Genomic DNA, 22479 nt, shown 5'->3' with positions numbered 1-22479 from the left:
AGTTGTAATATTTTTGCTACATGCTTCATGGAATCATCAATAGCATGGTCGAATGGGAGGGGTTGGAAGGAGACCTTGAAGATCATCTAATTCCTACACCCCTGCCATGGGTAAGGACATCTTCCACTAGATCAGGCTGCTCAGGGCCCCATCCAACCTGGCCTTGAACATTTCCAGGGGTGGGTTTTGCCTTTGTATGGAGAGCAGGAAATTGAACTGCTGATTGTGCATCCCTTACCTGCAGGAGCCTCTCCTGGAGATGTTTTTGCCTATGGAAGTGAGCATGTATAGGGTATAAAGGCCCTACCTGGTGCATTGTACTCTTGTTTTATTCTGAGGATTCTTAAAGATTTTATAAAATAATTTAATAGAAAAACTTGAATTTCATTTTGCATTTAATCTTATGAAAGAGTGAGTGAAGTTAACAGCACAGACTTAAGGCCAGTGGACCTTAAGGTGCTGTAAAAACTTGTACAGGTTTCATGAAATACAGATGTGAGCATGTGACAAACTCAACACTTTTGGGTGCACACAACTGCAGTCCTCTCAGTATCCAAGTATCATGGATATGTTTCCTTTGATATTTGCCATGTGTATTTTCTGTCCTGCTGTTACTTGCATGTGCAGTACCAAGAGCCTTGGGCTTTGCTGTGCCAGCATTTTGGAGTTGGAACGCCTGAATTTCCTACGGGAATGTGCTTGTTTCGTGCTGGGGATGAGGATTTTGGCCAAGAACACTGCACCAAAATGTTCCCCACATGATGGGCTGCTTCTGCATCAAATTCAGCAGCTGTTTCCTTGTATTGCTGTCTTCTGCAGTGCTGTCCTCTGCCAATTCTCCCTTTTCTCCCTAAGGAGAATGCACACTGGAGAGCTGATTCATCAGCCCAGTGAAGAGCTCTGCTCAAATTAGTCCTTACCCCAGGCTTGAGAGTATTGTCCAGACATGAACAGGAATGGATGGCACTCGTTATGAATGTACAGCCCTGATAAGGATTTATCCTGCATGTTTCTGAGGGTCCTGTTTACCCCATTTGGAAGTAGAACTGTTTCTGGTCCCCTTTTGCAGGCAGCTGCCAGTTCTGCTTAGTCTGTTCCCTACACTGACCTTCTTTATTCCTTTCATCTCTGTTCCCCCAGTTTGGCTGTTCCCTGTTGTCCAACCCTATAAGAGAAGTGAACTACCTGATAGAGAGATATATTCCTTTTGTTCTGCAGCTGGTTCTTCTCTATTGGGGAGCCAACACTGAGGATTTACATCTAGGTGGTGATAATGTGAGTGCATAAGAGATCTGCTTTCTCTCAGATTTCAGTGGCTCAGTGCTTATGGCTGGAGAATAGGCCAGCATGTATTATATAGAGAGCAGGAGCAGAGCAACAAAGAAACAGAACAAGAAATTACTGAAAAATTATTTCTAATAATAGCCTCTAAGATATTAATGAAGATTTGGGATTTCCACACACACTTGACTTAAAATATTGCTCCTCACGTTGCTCATGTCAGGGGGAGCCTGGATGTAAGGAAACCTTCCCTATCTCCTCTGATAGCCCCTTTCTGTAGGTTCTGGGTACTCATCCAGAACAGTGAAAACAGGGAGGGTCAGAGACATCTTCAGTGCATGTCTGAAGCAGAGCCCTTGTGTGGGGTGATGCTTCATGGTGAGCTGTAAAATGGAAATGTTTGGAAAGCAGTGGTGCTGTTACTTGCTGCACTGTTCTGGCTGCTCTGGGGCACAAGAAGACAATTCTCTAAAAAAAGATAAATTGAAAAAAATTATGGTGAGGACTGTAGCATTGGTTGCCTTGCCTGGCAGGGTGCGTGTCTCAGTGGAGTCCTGCCCTTGCCTTGAGCCCTTCATGTGGCTTGTGAATCAGCACAGAGTCCAGTGAAGAAGAAACAGGCTTCAGCAATTTGCCCTGAGCCCATGGGATTCATATCCTGAGAGGCTGGTTAATACTGGCTCTGTGTTTGATAACCTCTGGGTGTTTGAATGTCGTGTTTGGAGGAGGAAGGGGGGAAAAATACACCCATGTGAAATGTTCAGACTCAGGATATTGCTCAAGCTGGAAATCAAAGGGCTATGTGGACTGCTTTTCTGTCTTTATCAGTAGTTCAAACAGACATGCTAATCCCTGTTTTTTCTAGTAGCTGTGGGGATTATAGCCACAGTGAGAAAGGTACATATTGTAAGGAAGATTGAAAATTTACCTGCCCATCAGATACCTGAAGCAAAAGTTTATAAAGACAAACAAACCATCAAGCAACAGAACTGTACTCTGCAGTGTGGCTTGTAATTCTTATAATGCTTTTTAGCAGAAGTCCTCTCATCCCCTCAGTGCCAATGCTGGGCTTTGGCTGGGATTTTGGAGCTTCTCTGTGGATTTTTCTCCACAAGGGCAGGATCCCTTTGCCAGGGAAGGTGAGTGGCTGTATCTGCTTTAACCCCTTGTGCAGTGCAGCAGCAGCAGGCCAGGAGAGTTCAGTTTTACTTGCTCTGTCCTCTTCATGTCCTTTACATTTGATGGGCCCTGCTCCTTTGGCTGACCATCCTTCTGTGCATGTGCTGCAGAGCTCTCTGGAGGAAACCAGAGGTCCAGCTGGATGCCATTCCTCTCAGTATGTGAAATGATAAGGAGCAGGCACTGGAGTTTTACTGTGAGAAGAGGCATAGCCAGAGCCTTCTTCCACCCTGTGCTACAGCATCTCTGCATGGATGGAATGGAATGGTCCTTGAATGGAATTTTAGCAGCTCAGGCCTTGCTCAGAAGAGTGACTGTCACCTGTAAAGTCTTGTGAACTCAAGTCCCTACAACTTGTAAGCTAGGGTGAGCAAGTCTGGTCTGGGTGTGGTTATGGTCAAGGATTCCAAGGATGTCTCCAGTCATTTTATCTCCAGGTAGTGGGAATTACCAGCAAGGTAACCTGGGCCTTTTCCCTCTGTGGATCCCCAGGCAGTATTGATTGCAGCCTGGTGCTGTTAAATAAACAGTGGGGCAGCTCTTTGCTAGTCCTGCTGACTGTAGCCCATGGAAAGATATTTCCAGGCCAGGACCTCATATCTTGCCTGATGGAGGTGGGATGTGCTGCCTGGTTCTGCTGGCACAAGAGGCTGGATGCAAATATCTGCAGGGTTCTGTGAGTCACAGGTGGCTGCTGTGGATGCTCAGGATGTAATTTCACACATCTGCTTCAAAAAGCTGGGGTACCCAGCATGGGGCTCATCTAAGACACTGTCACAGAGGAGGACCATTGTGATCAGTGTCTTGGAACACACATAGTGGAACAGGGAACCAAACTTTGTGCTGTGACTTATTGGTGTGTGAGCACTGATGAATGAAATGAAAGAGATGGATCCTGCATCTGCTTGACCTGCCCTCCCCATGTTTTCATGCTTGTGTGTGCACTCAGATCAACCAATCTTTTGTCCCTTTTGATTATCCTGTACAGCATTTTTGCTGGGATCTTCCTCCTATCCAGGTTTGTGCCTTCTGTCACCTTCCTTGAGGAGAGGAGACCTCAATGGCAATGGGCTTTAGGGCACTGAGACTTGGAGTGGTGTTTCTGCTTTGTTAGGCTGGGGAAGGGAAGGCAAATTTATCAAAACCTCTGTGAGCTGTTGCCATCTCAAGGGAAGAAGTTGCTGAGGGAAGGCAGTGGTGCCTGGAGATTTTAGGATGAGGACAAGCAGTGAGCACAACCCACCCAGGTGTCCCATATCCCAAGTGTGCCTAGGGGGATTTAGGGCAGGATTATTTGGAAGGCAGTATAAACCAACAGACCATGGTTCTGTCTCATAAAGGAGATTGGATCTTTGTTTTGGGAAAGGGCATTTTGAATCAGGATGATACAAAATAAAGCTGAAAATAGGGGTGGTGTTCAGCAATAATGAGGAAGATCACAGAAGGCAGGGCAAATATTGAGGAAAGAGAAATGGCACACAGTCTGGAAGGCAAAGCAGATCACAAAGGACTGAGAGCTGCAGAAATAGTGGTTAACATCAAATATTAAAGTGCATTACTTATAAAAGTGCAAAGTGCCTTCTGTTTGGCTACTACGATTGATGCTGGCTATGGCTGGGACTTGGATGTGTTCTTACTGGACTTCCTTGTTGGTTTTCCACCTTCTCATAGCAGGGGCAGGTGCCAGAGGTCATGTTGCAGTCTTAATTCCTCTGAAAAAAGCTATTTTTGTCCCTGGTGTGCTCTTGATTACAGCATGGCTGGTCCAGGGAGTGACTCCCTTGGTTGTTTGTGTCCTTGGGAGGTTTGTGTTTGTGGCCTGTGTTGAAGAACCAGCTGGGGTCTGCTCAGAGGAGCACATCAGGCAGCTGAGAAGTTTGTCTGAGCAGCTGTAATTACAAATGGGCTGTGCCTTTCAGGTTGTGTGTGGTACCCAAATGCTAACAAAATCCATAAAACAGCTAAGTTTGGGCACTACGTAATAGAAAAGTGAAGGTTGCCAAGAGGCAAACCCCATTCCATTCACAGTGCAGGTTTCTGAACAAACTTCTCTTGATGTGCTTATTCTGGAATTTAATCCATTTTGAAAAAGGGATTATCCAATTCATTAAAAATAGACAGACTGCCTCAGAATTTTCTTGTGAACTAAATAGCTTTTAATCTAGGAAATAATAATAAACCTGAAGTGCTCCTCCTGCTATAGATGAACTTTTAACTTAGAAAAGTGTCTGTATTAGTGAATGCGTTCTGTTATTTGTTTTTAATAATCAGAGAGGATAAAAAGCATCTGATTTCTCACTAGGGTTTTGCATGCTTCTGCTGTCTTGCTTTGGGGTACTTTACAGTGATACAGAAATATTTTTTTATTAGTAGAGGAGGAGCAACAGTGAGAGAACTGCCTTTTTTGGTGAATTTTATGTTGCTATGAGAAGAGGATCCTTGAATTCAAACTAGCTTTTTCTTGTCTTCAGTTTTCTGCAGAAGACAAAAATGAAATCACAGCTGCATGGGAAACATTTTAATCAGTAGGGAAAAATTTTTCACAACAAGTTAGGAGAGTTAGGTGGGTTTGCTCAGTTAAAAGCTTTCAGAACAGCTTGTTTTAAAATTAACCTGGAGTCATTCTGGCTTCCATAGTGCAACAGTTAGGTAGAGCAAGGTCTTTGTAGGCAAATATACAAAGGTCAGTCCGAGATCAAGGTAATTAGGGAATGTTTGTTTTTAACTTGGAAAATGTATAATTTTTTGAAGATCCATACTCCTACCTTGGTGGGAAATCTCTGATTTGGGTGATTTGCACTGCATGAAGGTAGCAATAACCTGCCACTGACCAAAGCTGTTCATCTGACAGCAGTGTGTGTGCTGAGCATGGTTTCATGCTCTGGAGTCCCTCAACCATCTGTTGTTTACCTGGGATCAGAGAGCTGGCAGTGTGTAGGTAATGCCAGTTGGTAAAATGCTTGAAGGGCACAGCTGAGTGGTGGGACATGTCTGTCTTGCAGGTAGGGAATACCTGGAAGGAAGACAGAGTTCTTCAAGGTCAGAGGAGAGGGAGATTTCAAGTTAATCCACAGGGGTATGTGTTGTCTTTCCCCATCCCATTTTCCAACTCCTGCTGTTTCAATGGGTACCTAGCATAATGCAAAAATCTGAAATAGCTATGGCTAGATAACAGCTGTCTTTCTAGAACAGAAAATTAAAATACTGTTAGCTTCAAAATGCAAGTGTTTTTCCCAGTTTTGTTAATATAAGACCCTGTCTTAAATTATTTTCTTTTTTTTATGAAAGTTTACTGCAACTAGCAGCAGTTTACTTGACACAGTTCTGCTTTTCCTGTTCATTTGACCTATCTCTTCCCAAACAAATAAGCCACACCACACCTTTTGATTAACTGTATTTTGTCCTTGAAAACAAAATTTGCATAAGGTCAGAGTCACGAGGTTGTTGGGGTAAATTTATTGGAGGTAGAGGGCCAGGAGTCTTCAGGGCAAGAAGGTAAAAGCTGTAAGGGAAGAGAATAAGGAAGAGATTAAGTAGTCTTTTATAGTCTGAGTATTTGTACAAGCTGTGCTACTGCTTAAGGGTTGGTTGCAGTATGATGTGTCCTGGAATTGTGTTGTTTTTAACAAGTAACTCACAAGATGTCTTGAGGGCTTTTTGGGGGGTTTAGACAACTAGAAATATTTAATTTCTAAACTTGAGTGTGAAGAGTGGCATCTAATCAGAATGACAGATAATGAGGAGTTTGCTTTCTGTGTGGATGGGATGGGTTGGTCTTGGGGTTTGGGTTGTTTTAAGACATTTTTGGAAGTGACAAAGCATTGTTCTGTGTGCACCCTTAAACTTGTGTGGTTGGATGGGCAGTGTGATGTACTTGTTGCAGTGCTCAGGAGCCAGGAGTGAGAAGCAGACTTCCCAGCAGACTGTATTTTATGTTGATGCTTCATCAGAGATTGGGCTTTTTTTAGAAAGACATAAAGGAATAAATATAGAACAACTCAGATGCTAAAAATAACCACTTGCATTGACGTCTACTTTTATTTTCCCCCTTTATAAGAGACCTTTTGGATATTTAGCAAGATGCATCATATCTTCTCAGAATCCTTTTGGCTCCAATGATGTCTTGAGGGACAGACAAGTCAGCTGATCTTAGAAAATAGCTAATCTTGGTTTGATTGAAGAGTGCAGTGTGGGAATAGAGCAGATGCTGAGGAAGAGACTTGATGTGGGTAATGGAATGAGACGTTGGTTTAATTACTGCAGCTGGAGAAGCTGGGCATTTATGATCTCGAAGATTAGAAGACTGTTCAGCTCTCTTCTTTTATGGGGAAAAAAAAGGGCACTAAATACTTCAGTCAAACCCTGAGATATGTAATGGATCTCACTGAAAAGATGGTCCTTTGATAGGAAAGGTGTTTTCGCTGAATGGCTTCAGTTACAGTCTGGGGTACAGTAATTCTGGCATCCTTTAAACTGAGATGAGGGAACAAATGATCTTCCAAAAGGTCTCTAATCCTAGAAGCTGAGATTTTCATGGCAGGAGAATGACTTACTTGAGCTGGATTTTCAAGCAATTCTCAATTTGCAGATGATCTGCTGTGGACACAACTCCTTGCACATACTTGGCCACTTGATTCTGTTCCACGTAGTCCTTTGAGATCTGCAGTGTGAGAGTGAACTGCTGAATCAGCTAACACTTCCAAATCAGGTTAAGTTTACATTATTACTTCAGTGCCCTTTGAAATGGAAGAGTTGAGTGCCACGTTCCTTTATTTACAAGCTGTGCAGACATTTCAGCATCCAGGAGCAGTGAGATCCCCCCCATCACCTGGGGCTGTCAGGGGTGGGTGCTGTGGTGTGTGGGGGGTGAGGGCTCAGCCTTTTGGGCATTTGGGTTGTGCAGCATCACACAGATAGTGGTTTATGCTGGTTGATGCTGGTTGGAGCTGACCATTCCTGCAGACCAGTCCAGGGTTATTCCTGCTCATCCATAGCCACCCTTCCTCCAAGATGGGAGCACATCCCTCTGCCTTCCCAGAGCTGCTGTGGCTGCTCCTGGCTTCAAAGTGGGGAACAGGTCAGATGCAAACTGCAGTTTGGACATAAAAATAGCTGGCACCTGCTTCAGTCACGCTGGGGAGTGCTGGGGCTCCGTGCCAGCCCTGGCTGGGCAGGCTGGGAGCTCTGGTGAGGTTTTCTCTGCCTGTCACAGGTGGGGAGGAGCATGGACAGACCCTTGGCAGGGCTGCTCCCCAGCTCTGCAAGGTTCATAAATTCACAGATTCCATGCTGTGTCACCCTTTGATCACGAGGGGTTTTGTCTCCTGTGCTGTCTCTTCTGTTTGACTCGGTTTCCTTTTTCCCCCCTCCTCTGCTTTTAACCAAATTTACTCTCTGGCTGTGTTTGACCAAGGTAGGATAGTGTAAAGATAATTACATTTTTATTTTAGATTGCAAGCCTCATCAGGCTTCTGGAAATCTATTATTTATGTATATTTCTGGTTAATTTAAAATGCTATTAAGATGGTATTAAAAAAACTTCACTTGTATAAACAAGGAGAAAAAAGATTGTTTAAGGCCTCAGTGTACAAGTCCTACAGAAGGTGAGCTAGGCCTTCTCTACCTCCACTGTAAGCTCTACTGACAATTGTATTTTTAATTTTTTTATTGTTATTTTATTATTAGACACTGTTCCCTGGTATGAGTATGAATATCTATAGCATGAGTCTGCAGAGATATAATTTTTCTGAGAACCTCAAGAGGGGATGCATTCAAAATTATCATCTCATTCACTATGAAATTACTTTACCCATAACAAAGAATATTATTATTTTTCTCAGGATAGAGGTGTATTAAACTGTTTTTTTCCTTGATTTGTTCTGGAATAAGATATGACAGCAAATGTAGCTTGTTTCACTGTTGCCTCTTCAGATCTTACCTGTAGCAGTTCACAATTTTAAAGGTTTCTTTAAAAGACTTTTACCTTCTTAGTGCAGAATGCTAAGGATTTTGGACAGGGAGCAGCTTTCATTAGTTTAAGTGCTTTATAATAGATTTTATTTCTAAAGTGCTCTTCATTAAAGTTCTTAACTAGATTGCCTTTTTAGAGCCTTTTAATTTCAATCAAGTTCAAATTATGAATAGTGAATAAACAGAAATATTGGTAGTTCATCTAACCAGGGGGAATAAAAACTCCTGAAGAGGAGGATCCCTGAGCTCCAAACGGGTTTGTGCTGGGATGTGGCTGTCTCTTGGATGATGTCCAGGTGAGGTGGATGACAGTGAGGCAGACCAGGGACAGTGCAGGGGGATATTTTTAGCCAAACCTGCTTGACTTATGACCCAGTCTCTTGCTAAAGGGGGCTTAAAGTAGACTGGGAAAGGGTGTGGGTGAGCTCAAGGTGATGTGAGTCTGGCATGCTGGGATGTACAGGTGGCTGAGAGTTTTAATCCTGATCTCACTGACACTTCACCTAGAGATTTTCATTTTGGAACCTTACAGATTCAGAGCTGGTACAGGAAAGGTATTTCTGCCAAAGACTTGCTGTAATTCTTAAATCCCATGAGATAGCCCCTTCCTGTTACCTTTGCCTGGGAGTTCCTAAGGAAATGATTAATTTGGAGTAAGTGGAAAGTCTGCTTGTGGAAGATCAGAGCGTGAAAGTTAATGATCAATTGCTTCTTGTTACTGGGTAATTATAAAGAATTGTGTTTGGGCTTTTTTTTTTTTCCTGACTGAAGTCCACTTAAAGACCTACAGCTCTAAAAGCTGCCTATAAATCTATTGCACACCAAAGAAGACATCACAGCAATAGCAGAAAAGCTGATGCAGCACCTGGGGCAGTTCAGGGACCCTCAGCCCTTGAGTTTGAGGCAGGGCACAAAATGAAGGTGGCAGAGACCACTGGAGTGAAAGAGATGAGCTGTTACAAAGGTCAGCCAGAGGAAATGGTGAGGAGGGATGGAAGCCAGAGGAAGGATGTTTGCAACTGATTTTTTTTTTTTTTTTGTTATTGTTTGTTATTTAACAAAAAGTGAAAGGGGAGGAGAAATTAGTAAGTTAAGCTTATCCCTTACCCTGCAGATCATTCCTGTGTATGTCCTGTCCCACACTCTCTCCACTCAGGCATCTCTCTGTAGTATTTCAGTGCTGATTACAGCACCTCTCCTTGTTTTTGTGGAAGGCTGTGCTTTACATAGCTCTGTATTCTGCTGCTACCATAAACATTTTTTATAATGGGCTTATTCTAAGTAAAAGAGTATTCCAGTGTTTAAAAGGAAAAAACAATTCTTAGAATTACTCTGAACATGACAGACTTACATTATATATTGAAATAAGAAAGAAAAAGTGTACTATTAATGATCAATTAAAAAATAATTTAGGTCCTTTTTCAGAGCCTACTCCTTCCCAGAAGTCAATTTAGGCAACGCTTTTGTGGGTGAGCTTGCATCCAATTCAAAATTTATTCACAATTTACATTTCATTAACAAACCCATCTAAACTCCCAAGCATTCTCAAATACAAGGAAATGCAGAAACCTTGGCTAAGCCTGCTTAAATTCCCCTCTTACACTTATTCTCTTATGCTGTCTTTCATGCAGGCCTTTAATCAGGGATAAGTCATGGGAAACCCTCAGAGCTAACCAGGCTGTAAGAAATTGCAAGGCTGGAAGAATTTACTCTTGGGAGTAAACCTGTCTGGACTGTAACTGGGATTAGATTTCCCAGCACAGGGCACACTTCCCTTGGTTCACAGATGTTTTGCCCTGGTTGCTTAGGGCAGCTGTGTTTTTTCCCAGCTTCATGGCCATGTTTTCCTGTCCTGTGTTTGAAATTGTGTCCCATCTGAAACTGGGAGTGAGCTGGAAGTTTTCCAGCACTGTAGTGCTGTACTGAGACAACTGGCTGAGGACTTACCTTGATTCTGGGCTCTAGTAAAAGGAGAATTACAGCCTCTTTCACCAAGAATAATTCAGCCTCTTCAACTTGGACCAGAGTTGTATCAGACCTGCTGCAGTGACCTCAGACATCACCTCCTCCTCCTCCAGGTGTTGCCAAAGGACCATGTGCAGCAGCTTCAGCCCCAGCAGTTCACAGCTGGAAAATTACAGTGCTGTTTGCCTATAGAAAATAAATAAGAGTCATGATAAGGACCCACCTTCACAGGGTTAAAGTGACACTGTGCTGTGGGTTGGAGCAACTGTGGTGGGTGCTATAAGCCGCACCATTTTGACTAAAATTTTGGTCCGAACCCAAAGTGCGGCTTATAATCAGGTGCGGCTTATATATGGACAAAGAACGAAAAGTTGCTGTTTTAGTTTGGAGGACAGGTGTCTGCTGAGACAGGCAGGAGCTTCTCTTTGAAATGGAGAATGTAAACCCCCTCCCTCCAAATTATTATAATTCTGAAATCAAGGGGCTTTCAGGCAAAGATATGGGAATTAGGAATAACAGTTCTTTACTAGGGAAATTAAAATAGAAATACAGCACTACAAAGAAACAAACCCCAAACCCTGACACAGTCAGAGTACAAGCCTGACACCCGTCAGGCAGGGTGTTGGCAGCAGTCCCATTCCATGGTGGCTGCATCCTCCTGCAGTGACAGATGTGGCTCAGTTGGAGCAGTGCTCCTGTACAAGGTGCAGTTTCCCTCCGGAGCTCCAGTGGTGATGTGGAGAAATCCGGTTTTCCTCTGGAGTGCAGTGGAGAAAGGGGCTCCCTTAGTGTCCCAAAGCCTCTGTTTTTATCTTGGTAAGAAATGTTGGGCTCTTCCCCCTGGCTGGAGCAACTCCCAATGGGATGCAGTAATTTTATCAGTGCCCACAGTGGGACTCAATGGCCATGAGCAGAAAATGACTGGCTGGAGGAAGGATGGGTTGTGAAAAGATAAAGAACAATGCCCTGCCTGGTTTCAATGGATGGCCCATTAGCAGAATATCTCCCAGGGAGATCAGGATCACTGCCCCCACCCTCAACAGATGGTGATAGAACAGATACCTTTTATCACACTCTGTGTTGTAATGTGCGCCTTATAATCATGAAATTACTGTAATGTTCTAGGCTGCCACAGCTGAGCCTGCTCCAGATGTTCATCCATCAGAGCCCTGGCTCCACATGGTTTGGAACAGAGTTAGATGGAGCTGATGGGCTGCTGGTGCTCAAGTTCTGATGAGTGAACACAGAACTTTGTGGAATTACAAGGCTGCAGATACATTCACCCATTTCATTCTTGCTTATCTTGGCTTAGAGAGAAGCTCAAAACTGAAGGGCTTGGTTGCAAGTTGCAATGGAAAATGAATAACTTTGTTTGCTGAAGAAGTCTAATGTCCATCTTGGGAAGGAGAGAATTTGTCTGTTGTTGGTCCATCTAGTGGTCAGTAATCTGGTTTATAATGGATTTCCTTACTGAAGGATTTACAGTCAACACAGTGACTGGTGTTTGCTCTGCCATTTCTGTGTCATTCAGGATTCCAGTTCTCTTTTCACTCTACTTACACCACCTCTGACAGCCATGGCAAAAAGGTTTCACAGGTCAGTTATGGATTTTGGATTCCTTGTTGTACACCCATCATTCCTTGCTGACACCTTTTCTGAAAGTGCCTTCAAGTCAATAATTTCCAGTTATCTTTAGGGCAGTGGTTTTTTTTGGAGGCTCTCTTTCTGAGAGGTGATGGTTACAGTTGTAGGATGGTAGCAGAAGGAATTTCTTTAAGTCATTCTGTCAGTGATGGATGATTCCATGAAGACATTGAGAGAGGGGCATGCTATGAAATCAGCTTTGCTATCTAGGGAGAAATCCAACTTGGGATTAAAAATACATTATCATTTCCCCCCTCCCCTTTTCCCTCTGACATTAGTCCATCAATATCAGGTTATTATATAGAAGATGGAACCAAGCTGTGGAACCAGAGGAACCAGGGATTCAAAGATACTGATGCTTCCTATAATGAGGAAGAAAGCTGACCAGAAAATACTTTCAGTAGTTTTAATAAATTATTTAAGAGAAAGGAAAGAAGGAGTGGAGGAAATAAAAAGGAATGAGATGTTCTCCTTGTGAGATGATGCTGAAGATTGAACTGTGTGTGGCCACTTCTGAGTCTTGTATGCCGTAAATGTTGGAGCACTGAGAGTATTTTCAAAGCTGTGGTATCACAAAGTAGCTAATGGAAACATGGGTTTGAAGGTTATATTGAATTCAGTGCAAGGTACTGTGCAAGAAAGAAACCATGTGTTGAAGTGCATGCACATTTATATTTAATTGCAGGACTGTTGGAAATGGAAAAATAATTGTGCGTGCTTGCTTAAATGTGACTCTCATCCTCAATGTACTGCCTAAATCTGTTTGTTCCATTTTAGAAGACATCAGAAAAGCAATTTGATACAGCTTGCAGTGCCCAGTACATGGTGTTTTATATATATATACACATATATATATCTCAATACGTTTTTTTTTCCAAGTGAGGAAGATGAGGATCTCAAATGGGAAGAGCTCCTCTCTCATTCTTTGGGGCTCAGGTACCTCTTAGCAGGCACCAGTACAATGAACAGTGCCAGATCAAAGCTGGCTTTCAGATCCTGTTCTCTTGCATAACGCTGCTGTGCTTCAGTCTTGAACCAGAAATTATTCTCTTACCACTTGCACTCTTTCATTCTGGGAGCTTTGACCTCAGTTTTATCAATTTTAGTAAAATGTCTGCATGAGAGTGACTGTACACAGGCAGTGAAAAAGGCAAAGATCCCTTTGATAGCCCATGGAGGAGTTTTCAAGATTTGCTCCAAGACCAGAGAACGTGCTTGCTCCAAGGAGCAGCTCAACTTGTGTTGTGTTGGTTTTAAGGCTCCCTTTGTTGTGGGATAATGGGAAGCAGGATGAGATACTGCTCATGATGTGCTGAGCTTTTTTAATGAATACTTTTTATTGCCATAGTTGCATTTGTGGATTTTAATGAAAACAAAATTGCTAATGTTGTTATTCTAAATTTAGCAGTGTTTGTTTGTTATATAGGTTTGCAGAAATGTAATGGTAATTTTTTTTTCCTTCAGCCTATAAGCTTCCCCTCAGCTCTGTAATTCACAGTATCACCTTCCCCCACCAGCACTGACAACTGAACCACCTGCTTTTGGTGATACTTTCATAGATCCTTTGATGAATATTTAGATGGAGCAGCTACAAAGATAGTTGGAGCTAAAGAAAGCTGGTAATGTGTCATAATAGGGCTTCCTTAAACATGTAGGTTTATTGTCACCAAAAACTTCTCCCTGAGCTTTGCTATTCTTAGGGATTCAAGCCTGAACTTACTCTTGACCAACTGATACCTGTTTGTTCTGGTTTCTGCAGCCTTTTTCTGCCTGAAGTGGTTTATTTCCCTTCCTAGTGGTTGTCTTTATGAGGAGCAATTGCATCCCAGCCCTGTGGCTGCATTCTTCATGGCCATGGTGCCTGTGGTGATAACACCTCACTGCACCTACATTTCAGATTGCTTCCCAGTTTTGTCACCAGCTGCCATAATTATCCTTTTTTTTTTTCTTTTTGGTATGCAAGCCATGAATCAGTTAAAAATGAACCACAAGACTGATTGTTGGGGTTTGTCTTTTCATCACTTACTTCCAAATTTTTCCTTCTGTGCTGTCAGGCACCATCTCTTTTGGGCAGAATCTTTACTGCTGTCACAATTCCTCTGTCTCCAATTTACACTTTTAGTGTGATACCACATGGAGAAGTATATTTGTTGAATATCCAGATAGCTGAGACTTGTATTTATTTTGAACACACTCCCAATAACCAACCTGCCTTGTTATGACCTCTTTGTAGCTTCATGTTCTGATTCTTCTTAGTCAGTCTTTGCTGAAATCTCACATGCTGCTGATGAGTTCTGTAGCCTTTCTTGTACGTGGCAAGTCAAACTGGTTCATAAAAGTACTGGCACTAAAGTCTTGAAATGAATCTGCTTCTTCTGCATTTTTAGAGGGTTTTTTTTGAATACAGTTTTTGAATACACTTTTAGTTGAGTGTTGAGCAGATGCATGTGTTGGTTTTGTTGGAGGATTTAGGAGGTAAAAAGGTCCAAAAAGCAGTGTGTGTTTTTCAGATGTTTGCCTGGTCATGTTTTCCTTCTCTGTAGTGGCAGGGGTGGAAGATGATGCCCTTCCAAAAGCCAGGAAATGCGTTTAACCATAAAACTGACCTTGGACAATGTCCCAGCCTGGATGGACTGGCATTACCTGTCTGCAGAAATAAAGCTGAGCTGGGGGGCAGGAGCTACCAGGATAAATGGTGTTACCTGGTTTCTTCAACACAGTTTGGTCTGAAGCAGGTTGGAGTTGAGCAGTTTTCCAATGGCATCATGTCCAGGGTCTGTGTGTGCAGTATGAACCTCCCTGTTTCTGTTCCTCTGATAACACTGTCACAGAATTCTTTAAGTGTTGAGCATTTCATCACTGCTTACATCCTGTGGCAGGAGCCTGCTGGGTGTCCTAATCAAACATTTATATTTGCAGACATTATATCCTGGTTAAAATAAGGTATAAATGAAGTGATTCATGTGAGAGGAGCACTCTTTGTTCTAACAACCTGCTAAAGGAGTGCTGGGTTATAGAAATGCTTTGTGCTCGCTTTTGTGATACATTAACTTGCTGGCCACGTGTTTGGAGAATTATTATTTTATTTTTCTTTTAATAAGGAAAAACAGGTTTGTAGTCTGGTAAATCTGAGTGTCTTTGGGGCTTTTATCATTTTTGAAGTTTGGGTTGTAGATTTCTTCATGAAACTTTGATGGTGTGAGGCTTGTGAAATTAGATAACATGCTTTAAACAAGCCACCTCTGGGTAAAGTACATCTCTAATTACTGAGACTAAATTATGTGGAAAGTGAGCTGGTGTCTGAAGTAAATCTCCAGTTCAGTAATCTAAAATTAAATAATGATTAGCTTAATTGCTTCAGGATCATAAAAAACACTCTTAATAAAATATAGGGATTAAGTGTGTGTTCTGAGAGCAGATAATTGCTTCTACTTCCTTTTCACTAACTTCTCTCAAGACAGGGTTTGGAGGTAAGAGAAATAAAATAACCTTTTGTTATGCTGATTAGTAAAGCCAGGAAAAGTAGGCTAGTTCTTGTGTATGCAAGCCCTTGCTCCTGTCTGAATAGAAGCTGCAATTTCACTATTAGTGGTAAATTTAGAACGTTTGCTTTTAATTTCACAGACATGTGCCAGTTTGTCCCTCTGAAAGCAATAGCAGTTGGTACCTGTGGAGCTGAGTGTAGTAATATATATGTGAAGAAAGATCAAGTACGGTTTTTTTTTCTTCAGAGAAAGGAAGAAGACTCATAATTTTAGTAACAAGTGTTCGAGTTATTCATTACCTGGGTTGCCAGCTGCTCATTTGCATTGCATTTTGCTTCTAAACAAAGTATATTTTCACCTTCATTCACTGGAGAATGTTCTTTTTGCTTATAGGCAAATGAGAAAGCAAATCTCTTGAGACATAAGCAGTGGTACTTCCCTGGAGGGAGGAGATGGGGATTCTGCTGCTGCTCTGAGTGTTGCCAGGTGCCAGAAGTGGTCCCCAGTGGTGGTAAGAAAGAAATCTTCCCCCACTTTCCTGTATTTGTGTTTTGTCTGTAGCAATGTGCTTTTGGGGTAAAAACAAAAATGGGTGTGCAAATCCTGTTCTTTTCACAGAGCTGCCTGACCTGCTGGGAGAGGTGTCAGAAGTCTCCCACTTGGAGAATTTCAGTTTAGGAATGAAATCAGCACTTGACTTGTTGCTTTTGCTGTATGCTGTATCTGCTGGTCATTAATCGTTGTAGCAGGGATTTAACCACAAATAAACTTCTGTGGGGCTCTGGAAATATTTATCTGTCTCCTCCTTCCTTAAATGTAGAAGAAGGGGAACTATGCCCTTAAAGTGCTCAAAGGACCTCCTTTATGGGGTTCATAGAAATCTCATCAATGCTGACTGGGTCATCTTAGGCTGCCTTTAATCTGAACAGCTTTAAATTTTATCCAATAACCAGCTGTGAAAATGTTAAATCTATCAGCAAGCTTCCTACTTTTTGCCTTTTTTTGTAGTGTGTCCTACAAACAGTGACAGGGAAAGTGAAAAACTGCTGAGACCCCACTGACACAGCAGCAGAGCAGTTTTTTCAGGACAGGATCTTAAAACCTGTGGTTACTGTCAGATGTTGACACTTTAATGATGATCTCTGATACCCTGCCCCTTCAGGAGCTATTAGTAGATTTTTTTGCAAGAAAATAACTTAATCTTGGTGATTTTGCAAAGACCTAAATTATTGCTTTGGTATTTTATCACCTTTCAATGTCTATTGTAGGACAAGTAGTCTCACTAAAGATGTTATTTTGTTTGGAGATACTTCTCAAAGCTGTGGTTCATAAAGCAGCACATACTGGGTCAACCCAAATCTGTGTTCAGGGCATGTACTGACCCTGTGCAAAGTTACATCCCTTTAAGATGTACATTTTCCTGCTGTAGTGGAAGTGAAAGCATTGATCCCAGCTCATTAGGTGGGCAAGTAGACACTTCCTGCAAACCCAAAATATTCTTGGGTCAAAAATTTTACCCCCCAAAAATTGGCTGGTGCAGCTGAACCTGGCTGAGTGCCTGCAGCTTTGGTGTGTGGAGGGACACCCAGCAGATTGATTTATTTAAGTAGCCTTGTCCCAGTGTCATGGTGACCAGCTGCTTTCAAAACTGGTTGTGTAAAATGTTTTTGCCTGTGCTTGTTGACCCTGGTGTAGGAGCAATGCCTCAGAAACACAAGAAAGGCTTTTTTTTAATGCATTTGCTATTTTGTAGGACACTTTTCAACTTACATGGCTGCAATTTTTGCTTTTCTTCTTTGTGTGTGAGGCTTGAAAGAGCCATTGATGAGTTACTGAGAAGCTAAAATATGTTGGGGCAGGGGGAGCAAGATTTTTAAATTGTGACAGCTCTTGAATTCTCAAGCTGTCTGTTCAGAGATGAGAAAAAATCTGAGTTTCTCATACCCAGCCCTGCAGGTTGTTACCCGTGCCCCTGTGGTGCTGCCTGGGTGTCCCTGCCCATGGCAGGGGGTTAGAACTGGACAGTCTTTTAGGTCACGTCCAGCCCAAACCATCCTGTGATTCTGTGCTCTGTCATCTGCTGCTGTTGTCCTTCTTGTGTGTCTTACTGGGGGCATTTATCTCTCAGACTTGTCAATGTTATAATTTGTAGAAATTGCTGGATAAGTCAATATTCATAAAAAATTAGTTGGGACCACAAAGAGGAAAGCAAAATAATTTTTTAATTCATCAGGCTAGACCTGAAAGCAGTCATGGCAGTCACAGTTTCAAGAGAATCTACAGTTCAAGCAAAGCAAAATGTGAAGTATATTGGAAAACCAGTTACAGTTCCTGTTTTCATATTTAATTTACCAGTGTGGAGGCTGTGGTTAGGTTTCAAAGCCTGTAAGACAGAGCTCTCTCCACTGGCAGAGTGATGTTCTGAAAAGCTGCTCGCAGAGGTATGGTCCCTGCTGTTAGTCTGGTTTTTAGGCAGTCAGATTTGCACAGTTTGCAGAAGTAATGTTCTGTTTTTAATAGACAGGGCACTGAGTTGCTGCACCTTTTATTTGGAGGAAGGCAGCATGACTGTGGGTTTTTTTTCTGTAGCACTCAGTTCTGCTCTTCAAAAACTGCACCCCATTAAGCTTTGTGCCTCTTCCCTAGGGAAAATTTCCTATTGTTCCTTGCTGAACAATGCTGGATAAGTTTATTTAGCACTGTTCAGCCCTGCCAGGGTGGTCACTGCTCTGGGCCAGCACAGGATCCACTTCCAGCTGAGGGTGTCTGCTGGTGCAACTCAAGGACCAAACCTGATCTCTTGGGGATGTTTATTTTGAGAAGAACAAAGTAATCCAAACTGAAGGTGCTTTCTTAGAAGCCATAATGGCATTTGCTCTTTCATAATTGTTTTGAAAATGTCAATGTTGCTGTGGGAGCAATTGTTTTCACACTTGTAGGTTGTGAAGGTCACACATTCAGGACTTTTGGCAGCACTTTCCAAAGCAGCAGAAAGCAGAGATTTAAATACAAATACTGTCACAGGATGTGTTTCAGGACAATATTAGCAGCAAGGGCACTTTTGATTCAAGGCTTCATTTGCCCAATCTCTGCACCTGTGTCTCCCTCTGGAGAGAGCCTCCCTTTCCTCCTTGGTTGTGGTGTTGGAGTTTAATGGGATAAGGGATGCACAGGAGTGAATCAGCCTGAGACTGAGGAGTTAAAAATTGCACAACCAAATTTTGGTTGATGATGGCTAATAAAGGACAACCTCTAAAAGCTGAGCCAGCCCCGTCCTGTGGGATGTATGAAAAGCACTGAGGAAAAAGCTCAGTGCAGTGTGAGCTGTGATGGGGTCACTGCTGGATGCTCTTTGCCATGGCTTTGTGAGCTTTCAACTTCTTCAGCACAAAGTCATCTGGGTACTTGGGATCTCTGTTGTAAGATGGGAACAAAAGGGCTGAGCATCACCTTGTGCAGTTTTTTCCTGTGCTGAAGATATAACAGTGCCCCTTACTGCTGTCCTGTGTGCCCTGGGTTAACTGTTCCTTAATATCTGCTGGAATTATCTACTTTATAAAATTTACAAAAAACCAAACAAGCAAGCTAAACAAAACCTCAAAACCCAACTCAAACCTCAACAAAAAACTCCAAACTCAACAGTTTAGCTTAAGATGTGTCTTGTTGATAGAGATGTGGGATGAGTAATAACTGTAAAAGCAGTTATAAAACCAGACCTTGAAGACATGCTGAGCTTAAGCATGAGTTTAGAGTGAGCCTGTAGTAATGCCTGGGAGGAGAGGCTTGTGAGCAGTCAGTCAAACCAAGCATAGAAAAAGCTCCCAGTTGCCTGGAAGTAATGAACTTTCAGTAAAATACTTCTGATTAATGCAGTGAAGTCTCAGTTATTCCAGTTATTTCAAAATCTGGTTTATTACAGTGAAGGTAAAAAGAATTTAAGTAGAACTAATAAAAAGTAGTTCATGTTTAATGGGCTTAAAAGTGAACAAAATCTGCAGATAGAAGAAGCAATTTTACATTGCTGAGTAAATAGCACGAAGGTTCTAGTTATATGTCTTGGTTGGAGAAATATTGATTCTTTTAGATTAGTTCTGGTAATTAGACCAGGCTGCTTGTTTATTTTAAATGAAGCTAGTCTGGTTTGCTAGACTCATTGTCTATAAATATGTCCTATATTAACACATTACACTGAACTGCAGGCAGTTTGTAATACCCTTGAATATCTGATTTTTTTGGCATATCATTGCAGATGAGCTGAGGGTTATTCTGGCAGATAAAAATGAATCGTAAGAGCATAAATGCTGCTTCTCAAACCACTACTCAGCCCAACTGAGGAGCTTTTGAAGAGCAGTGCCAAGCTAGCAGTGGTGACATCCATAATTCCAGTTTGGCTACAGGGTTTTTGGGAATATGAAGCTTTGGTACACTGAGCACCTCTCTTTACTAATTAGCTTCTAATTTTTCAAGTGATGGGGGGCAGTTTTTGACTTGGCAGTCAAACTGTTCTGAAATGCTGCAAGCTCCAAGAGAATTGGGTGCTCCCTTTTATACCAATAATTTCACATTCTGCATTTCTTCCAGGACTTTATAACTGTTCCAGCAGGAAACAACCTGTGCTTTTGTGTTTTTCTGGGTCTCTGACAGAAGTGGCAGCAGTGCAGAGGGATGTATGGAGATAGAGAAATCTCCACTGAGGCAGCTGCCCACCTGGCTGGGATGGTGATCACTGAGAGATCTCCTGTGGTCAGTATTTGTGGCACTTGTAGGACTGAAAAAGTACTCACAGTGGCAGAATATTTGGATGTCCTTTCTTCTGGGTCTATCAGAGCCAGTTTACATGAGACCATGATAAAGAGAACATCTTTGAAAACTCCCCAAGTTCCACTGTCAGCTGTGGAACAGCCCTTGTGCAGCGTTGCTGTCTGAACGTGGCTGGGGGAAGGCAAGCATGGATTTCTAGGGGGCAATCATTCCTGGGATTCCTGCAGCCCTCAGCAAAAGGGTATTCAGGTCATGTCCCTCTCAAACATTGCATCAAAAGGTCACTGTTCAGAAGAAGCTGAACAAGGGACACTGAATCGTGACAGGGCTGAGCAGTCCTGGATTTGTGATCTTTTGTTGGCAGCATCTTTCAAAGACTCTCTGTGTTACCACTGAAGGGTCTCATGCTCTGCAGAATCCAGAATGGCCTGAATTAACTATATTTGCTGCTAGAGGCCTGTTTAGGAATAGAATGTCAAAGCCACCCAGGAGATGGGAGATCTTAAGCAGAGGTGAGAGCTGTAGATGTTTCTTTTCAGGTTTTTGTCTGACAGATGGGATGTTTATAGAGTGGCTGCTGTTTAGTTTCCCAGCTGAACAGCCAACAACAGCCTGAATTTTCACAATGTACAGCCTTCCCACTTAAAAGTTAATTTTTTTGAGCTGTGGGTTACTGCATTTGTAAAGAATTCTGGTTGTAATTTATAAAGATTTCACCACATGCAGAAGTGCAGATTTATGCGCATGCAATTCACCTTTGTGTGCAAAATGTGATCTTCAAATTTGCACAGGAAAAAGGATTTTTCCTTTTTATGGTGGCTTGTTTGAGGGTTTGAGGGATTTTTGTTGTTGGATGGGGAGGTCAGTGTAAAGGTTGTGTGGTGCTGCCAGTATTGGTAAAGAGACCAGAAGGGACTGGTGTGATCTTGACAGAAAACACAGAACAATAAAACTTTGTTCAGCATATATTTGTTTTTGCTATCAGTCTGCTTGATAAGTCTGGTCTATCTTTTTAGGAAGATACCTGCTTTTGTGTATATGCAAAAAGAGATCTGACCACAGGGGTAATTATGGATTCAGGCTGATACCAGCCTTGTGCAATATTTGTCAGTGAAATAATCCAAAAGAAGAATAGATGTCTTATTCAGGAATGAACATGCTGCTGATGGCAGGCAGGGTGACATGAAAGAGAATAAAAGTTGGATCCCACAGCTCCTCCTTTCTTGCTTTTCCCCCCTTTGGGCCATGGACAGCAGATGCACAGCTCTGTGTGAGCAGTGTGAATGCACTGAGCAGGATCCAGCTCCCCACCCACTGTAATTCAGGCTGCCAGTTCAGCTCACTGGACTTACTGAGAAATTGTTTGCTGGTGTAGCTGCTGTGTTTTCAGGTCATGTTTTTCACCTGTTTGTTGTTCTTGACTGCAGAACAGTGGGTTTTATCTGGAGCTATCTCAGTGACAGTCACTCAGCAGAATGCCTACTTTTGGTGGTAGTATTTTTGCTTCTCTGTCTCCCCTGTGATGAAGATCTGAAACATCTGGATTTAGAAGAATGGAGACTTTTGTCTTCCCTCACTCTCCACATGGCCTCTGTCTCTTTCTAGGCTCAAACCATGGAAAATTTCATGGTGAAAGCATAGTTTTCCTATATAAAAAATGTATAGACAAAGTGTCTTTGTCCATGTGACAAATGCTGGCCTGGTGACAGGAGGCTGCTTGGTCTTTATCACTTGTCACAGATCTGTCAGGAGGACTGGGGACTGTAAAGTCAAAATTGCATGGCATATATTCTGCCTCTGAGTTTTAGAGCTGCCTTTCCTCATTGCTGGTAAGCTGTGAGCAGTTCCTGGTTTGGAGGTACATTTGTAGGTGAGATCATGCAAATGCTGTTCTGGGGATTTTTTAGGTTTAGTGTAGCAGGGGAAAACTTCCCTTCTGTCTCTTTGGTCTTGCAGCTGTGATTCCCACAGCATGTGGATAGCTCTGGTGTCACCTGAGACCTTTGCTTTACCCTGTTCATCTTACTTATTAATCATGAAAATAATAAATAATCCTATTTAATCTTTTCCATCCTGACAGTATAGCTCATGGTAACAAACTGTGGAGCAGAGGCATAAATTAACAAAGGGGATGTGATGATTCCTGCTCCGAGCTGGCTCTCAGAAGGTGGTGGCTTTACCTCTGGACACAGAA

General features: G+C 42.3%; 1 protein-coding gene across 1 annotated transcript in view; it reads left to right on the top strand.

Annotated features, from left to right (window-relative positions):
* AGPAT3 (1-acylglycerol-3-phosphate O-acyltransferase 3) overlaps positions 1–22479 on the top strand; it is an 81953-nt gene that overhangs the window by 20807 nt on the left and 38667 nt on the right. The window contains exon 2 of the mRNA XM_033051535.1: positions 15918–16037. The gene's annotated coding sequence lies outside the window, so the exon portion shown is untranslated. The remainder of the gene's footprint in view (positions 1–15917; positions 16038–22479) is intronic.

This window comes from Catharus ustulatus, chromosome 2 (assembly GCF_009819885.2).
Source record: "Catharus ustulatus isolate bCatUst1 chromosome 2, bCatUst1.pri.v2, whole genome shotgun sequence".
NCBI lineage: Eukaryota > Metazoa > Chordata > Aves > Passeriformes > Turdidae > Catharus > Catharus ustulatus.
Note: the sequence above shows the minus strand (reverse complement) of the source record. Positions and strands in the feature narration are given on the sequence as shown.